This window comes from Ochotona princeps, chromosome 12 (assembly GCF_030435755.1).
Source record: "Ochotona princeps isolate mOchPri1 chromosome 12, mOchPri1.hap1, whole genome shotgun sequence".
Lineage (NCBI taxonomy): Eukaryota > Metazoa > Chordata > Mammalia > Lagomorpha > Ochotonidae > Ochotona > Ochotona princeps.
The window spans coordinates 3,860,970-3,867,947 of NC_080843.1; positions in this window are offsets into that span (position 1 = coordinate 3,860,970).

Sequence of the window (6,978 nt, forward strand, 5' to 3'; positions counted from 1 at the left end):
TTATGCTGTGAATTGCCTATTTATAGTCTTTGATCATTTTTCTATTGTCTTCTTTTTATCAATAGGAACAATGTAAAAATTTGTAAATAATTGTAACAATTGCAAAATTTGTAAATAATCTCTTCTAGAATCTTGGCTTTTATTTACAGACAACTTATTCATTTACACCAGCACTTTTCTTTTTTTTTTTTTAAAGATTTATTTATTTTATTACAAAGTCAGATATACAGAGAGGAGGAGAGACAGAGAGGAAGAGCTTCCATCCGATGATTCACTCCCCAAGTGAGCACAACAGCCACAGCTGTGCCGATCTGAAGCCGGGAACCAGGAACCTCTTCCGGGTCTCCCACTCAGGTGCAGGGTCCCAGTACTCTGGGCCGTCCTCGACTGCTTTCCCAGGCCACAAGCAGGGAGCTGGATGGGAAGTGGAGCTGCCGGGATTAGAACCAGCACCCATATGGGATCCCGGTGCGTTCAAGGTGAGGACTTTAGCTGCTAGGCCACGGCACCGGGTCCTATACCAGCACTTTTCAAACCATGGCTGGGAGAACCATGTACGGTGCTTGCCTTTAAGGCATACAGGTCCTCCTGAAGGAGGACACAGGACTTTACATTTACAGAAGATCTGTAAGTGGCAGAATCATGGCTTTAGACATCTTTCTGGATGACCACACAAATATTGATATTTTCTACTTTAAACATATTTAGTCCATCTTTGTTTTTTCCCTGCTATAACACAAAGATTCCTATATCTTTTCTTACAATTTTCGGTAGAATATTAAAAATTAGATACATTTTAAGGGTAGCATGTAATATTTCTATACATGTACTATACTATATAATGTCCATTAAAAGAGTTAGACACATTTAATTCCTCAAAACAATTAACATGTTTTAATGGAAAAAGCATTCAAATCTTCTTAAGGAAATACACAGTACATTATCATTTTCTGTATAGGCCCTCTACGCACAGAACACAATAACTTATTACTTCTATCTAACTATAATGTGGTACTGATTATTCAACCATTCCCCAAACCTTCCTCCGCTTTACTTTTCACAGACTCTGGGAACCACCAATATACTATTCACCTTCTGACATTGATGTTTTTCTATCCAATATGAGTGAGATTATATGGTACTTGTTTTTCTGTAATTTGCTTATTTCACTAAGCATAATGATCTCTAATCCCATTCATGTTGTTGCAAATACAAGATTCCATTTTTTTTAAAGATTTATTTTTATTACAAAGTTAGATATACAGAAAGGAGGAGAGACAGAGAGGAAGAGCTTCTGTCCGATGATTCACTCCCCAAGTGAGCCGCAACGGGCCGGTGCGCGCCGATCCGATGCCGGGAACCTGGAACGGGTGCAGGGTCCCAATGCATTGGGCCATCCTCGACTGCTTTCCCAGGCCACAGGCAGGGAGCTGGATGGGAAGTGGAGCTGCCGGGATTAGAACCGGCGCCCATATGGGATCCCAGGGCGTTCAAGGCGAGGACTTCAGCCGCTAGGCCACGCCGCCGGGCCCAAGATTCCATTTTTTTATGGCTGAGTTGTTTCCCACTGACTATGTGTACCCCCATTCTTTTTTAATCCATTCATCAGTTGATTGTTTCCGTTTATTGCCTACTGGAAATAGAGCTGCAATAAATGTGAGAGTTCAGATGCCTCTTCAATAGGTTGAGATCACAAATCCAGGAGTAGGACAGCAGGGTCACATACTGGTTCTCTTTTTACTACTCTGACTACTCTCCATACGGTTTTCCATGCTGGCTTTACTAACTTTTGATCCAACAGTCTTTTATGCACATCTTTGCCAGACTTATCTTTTTAAAAAGATTTACTTATTTGAAAGGCAGAGCAACAGAGTGAGACTGGAAATAGACCGGAAACACAGACATCTTTCATTCACTAATTTACTTCCTAAATGGCTGCAAGTGTCATGACTGGACCAGGTTGAAGCCAGGAGCCACAATCTTCATCTGGATCTCCCACACAGTAGGAGAACCTCGAGAACTTGAACCATCATCTATTTCCCAGGCATATTAGCAGGGGAGCTCCACTGGAAGTGTGATAGGGAGGACTCAAACCAGTACTGTGACTCCTGCTAGGTCATGATGCCTGCCCAGCTTGTAATCTGCTGTCTTCTTTATCAAGGCTGATCTAACTAGAAGGGGTTATTACTCCATTGTAATTTTGGTTTACACTTTCCTGATGATTAGTAACGTTCTGCATCTTTTCATGTACCGACTGGGTATTTGTAAATCTCCTCCCCATTTTTCACTGGATTTTTGTTGTCCTTATTACTATAATTTTGCCAATGAGTTGCTCCGAGTTCCTTATATGATCCGGTTATTAATCCTTTGACAGATGCATACCATGCAAACATTTTCTCTTAATCCATAGCTTGTCTTTTCATTCTGTAGACTGTTCCTTGTGCAAAAACTCTTCAGTGTGGTAAAATTCCACTTATCTACTTTTGCTTTTGTTTCCCATGCTTTAAAGTTCGGATTTAAAAAGAAAAACATTGTTCATTCCAATGTCCTGAAATGTCCCCCTGTTTTGTTACGATAATTTCTAAGTTTCAGGTTTTACATTGAGGCCTTTAATACATTGTGAGCTGATTTTTCTAGATGGTGAGAAATAATTTCATTTTTCTGTATGTGTACATTCATTTTCCCAAGTATCACTTATTAAAAAGACTTTTTCCCCACTGTACAGTCTTAGCAGGTTTGCCAATGATCAATTGGCTATAGGTGAATGGATTTACTTGTAGAGTCTGTATTCTGTCCCACTGCTCTGTGTGTCTGTAGCATGCCAATAAAATTTCAATTACGCTACCTTTGTAATGTACTTGCAAATCACTCAGAGTAGGCATTATGGCACTGCTTTGGGTACCTAAGTCCAGTATCAGCATGTCAACGCAAGTCTCAGGTACTCTGCATTGGGTCCAGCTTCCTGGGAGGTGACAAGGTTTGGCTGAACTACTGCTCCCACCACCAGATGGAATCCCAAGCTCCTGGCTTCAGGCTGACCTGTGTCAGGCAAAGTGACCAGCAACCAGCAGAGGGAAGATTACAAGCATTTATTCTCACTCCCACCTCCCTCTCTCTTCCTCCGCGTTACAAGTAGATGAAAATAAACATTAAGCTTTTCTTTTTTAAGCAGATAGGATGATACCTCCAGCTTTGCTTTCATTTTCTCAAGATTACTTCGGCTATTCTGGGTCTTTTGTGGATGTTTCCACACAGATTTTAGTAATATTTGTCTGCTTCTGTGTAAAATGTCATTGTTATTTTGATATTTACACATGCTAAATCGCACTGGGTGATATGGATATGTTAGTATTGATTCTTCTAATCCCCGAACATGAGCTGTCTTCCGTTGCTTTGTGTCCCCTTCAATTACTTTGCCAGCGGTGCATTCTTGTCATCGTAGAGATCTTTCTTCACTTAAACTTATTCTGAGATCTTTATTATTTATTATGTAGCTACTGGAAATAGAACTGCTTTCTTGATTTTTTTCCTCAGATAATTCTCTTCAGTGTCTAAAAACACCCCCAGTTTTCATATTTCTCATATGTTGATTTTGTATCCTGCAACTTTGTTGATTTAGTTTATCAGTTCTAAAAATGTGTTGATGGGATCTTTGGGGTTTACTGTAAGTTCATATGATTTGGACACAGTAATAATTTCATCTCCTTCCTTCCAATCTAGAGACTTTTTTGTTTCCTTCACCTAAGTTCTCTGGCCACGATGTTCAGTACCATGTTAAATCAAAGAGTTGAAAGTGGGTGTACTCATCTTATTCCAGATCTTACACAGAAAACGCGCAGCTTGAGTCCATTCAGCGTGATGCTAATTGTTGCTTCATTACACACAGCCCTTATTTGTTGAGGTACACTTTTCCACATTTAATTTGTTCAGTTTTTTTATTATAAAAGGATATTGGGCTTTATAAAATGCCCCTCCTGTATCTACTGAGCTGATTATAGTTTTTATTCTCCAATTTGTTAATGTTGTTAATCATTTGTTAGTTTGTGTATACTGAACTTTACTTGCAGCATCCCCTGGTTAACCTCACTTGTTCATCGACTGAGAGTAAGTTTTTGGATGCGCTATTGGGTTGGTTTCTTAGTATCCTAGTAAAGACTTTTTCTCACTGTTCGTCAGAGACATTTGCCTGTAGCTTTCTCTATTTGTGTCCTTACCTACTTCTGGTATCAAGTTGAGGCTACATTTATAAAACTACTTCAAAAGTATTCCCTCTTCTATTATCTTCAATACTTTAAGAAGAATGGCCATTTAATCTTTAAATGTCTGGTAGAATTAAACAGTGAAACCATCTGGTCTGGGCTTTTTTTTTTTTGATGGAAGGCTTATGTAATTGATTCATTCTCTCTACTCATTATTGGCCGATTTAGGTGTACTATTTCTTCAAGGTTTATGTACCCAGGAATTAATTAATTTCTTCCAGACCATCAAATGATATTGCTCATAATAATCTCCAATCATCGTTTGTATTTCTGTGATGGCTATTATGTCTCTCATTTTTAGCACTGATTTTATTTGACTGAATCTTCTATTTTCTCTAATTGTCTAGCTAAGAGTTTCTCAGTTTTGATTACCTGTTCAAAGACCTAGCTCTTCATTTCACTGATTTTTTGGCTATAATTTGTTCATCTCTTTCACTAGTTCATGCTCTTAGGGTTATGATTTGCTTCTTTCTACTAAGTTGGGGTTTGGTTTGTTGTTACTTTAGTAATTCCTTAAAATACAGTAGTGTTGCTTGATATCTTTTTCACATCTTTTTTAATATAAGCATTATAAAATCCCGTTAGTATGTCTTTTCTTTGGCATATTTTCTTTCCTCTTTCATTTGTTTCAGGAAACACTTAAATTTCTCCCTTGATCTATTGGTTGTTCCACGGGGAGGAAGTTTGACTTCCTTGTGTTTATGAAATTGCTACAGTTTTTTTCTTGTTAGTGATTTCTGCTTTCATTGCATTATGATCGCATACTTTAAACTATTTGTTTTTAAAGTTTCTTGAGATTTGTTTTGTGTCCTATCATATGACGCATCCTGGAGGACATTCCATGTGCCACTGGGAAGAATGTGTATTTTACAACTATAGGATAAATGTTATGTAGGTGTCTGTTAGGTCCAACTGACCTAAGGTCCAATTTAATTCTGCTGCTTCTTTGCTTGTCAAGAAGATCTGTCCATTTTTGAAAGTAGAGTGTTAGCATTCCCTACTATTACTGTGTTAGAGTTTATCCATTGTTTTAAGTTTATTGATATTTGCAATTTATATATTGCTGGTCTAAAATTGACTATGTATACAGTTAAAGCTGTTATTTCCTATTGACTTATGTAATCTTCTCATTACATAATGACTTTCCTTGTCTCTTTCTACTGCTTTGCATTTAAAATACATATTATCCGATACAAGTATGAATAATGCTTTCCTTGGTGTTACATGTGTATGAAATATTTAATTCTATCATTTCACTTCTACTTGTGTTCTTAAACACAAAGAGAGTTTCTTGCAAATAGTTGGATCTTTTAAATAACCCATCAGTCTCTTAACTAGAGAATTTAATCCATTTAAATTCAGGATTAACTACTGACAGGAAATTATTGTCACTGATACTTCTTGTCTCACTATAACCCCCCTTGCTTGGTTCTCCCTCTCAAACCATCTTACTTTACGTTTAAGTGATTTCTCTGATGGTGTGCTTTGATATCTTACTCATTGCTTTTGGCGAATCACATAGATTTTTCCTCTGATTACCAGGAAGTTCACAAACACTTATGTTGGTTATAATAAGCTATTTTGGAAAGACAGAAACTCAACATTCACTATTAGGAAAAGAAATAAAAATAAAAGATAAAACAAGTAAAGAATTCTGTACTTTTTATTTTTAAATAGAAGATGTATTTGTTTAACTATTTACCAGAAAGGTAGAATTGGAATGAGAGACAGAGAGAGAGAGAGAGAGAGAGAGATCTATGGATTCACTCCCTATATGGTCACAACAGGAAACCAGAAGTCTGAAATCCCATCCAGGTCTCCACACGCAGGAGCCTAAGCACTAAGGTTATTCTCTGCTGTAATTCCAGGTACGTTATCAGAGAGCTGGATTAGGAGAGCAGCTGAGATGCAACCAAGTGATTATAAGGGATGCCAGCTCTGCAGACAATGGCTTAACCCATCACACCACCATACCAGCACCAAGGAGTCTATCCTTGCACCCCATTCCTCCCTACATTTTAAGTTTTTGATGACCCATTTGATATCTTCCTGTCTCTTAATAATGTAGCTATCATTTTCACTTATTATGCTTCTTATTCTTCATAGTGAAAATACGATTGTTTTATTTCCTGTAATTACATCAAAGAATTCGGAAAAATTTTTAACTGCTCTTACCAGTGAGCTTTCTATGATCTTATCTTTTAATTTTTCAGTGTCCCTGTCAGTTTGTAGACCCTCCTCTAGGTTCTGCACTACAGGTCAAGGTGTCTCGGATATCTGCCTCTCTCCTGCCTATCTAAAGGAAGCTATGCTGGGGGGGTAGAGTATTCTTAGCTGGCAGTTCTTTCCCCTCCAGGACTGTCCAAGTGTCAGCTCACATCCTCCCAGCCCAAAAGGTTTCTTTTGAACAAGTCCACACATGGGCAACTGGGACCCCTTTGTATGGTTTTGGATTATTTTTCTATGGTAGGTTTTAGCATTCGCTTTAATCTCAACCATTAACTTTCTTGAAGCAGACTTGGCAGAATTGAATCTGAGACACATACATTTAAATAATAAGTGTCTTCTTTTTAAAATATTTTTATCTGAAAACCAGATTTACAAGAGAAAAGGACAAAGATAAAGAGAGATTCTATCTGCTGATTCACTCCTCAAATAGCCATAACGATCAGAGCTGGATCAATGCAAAGCTTTAAGAGTTCCATCTGGGTCTCCTGTG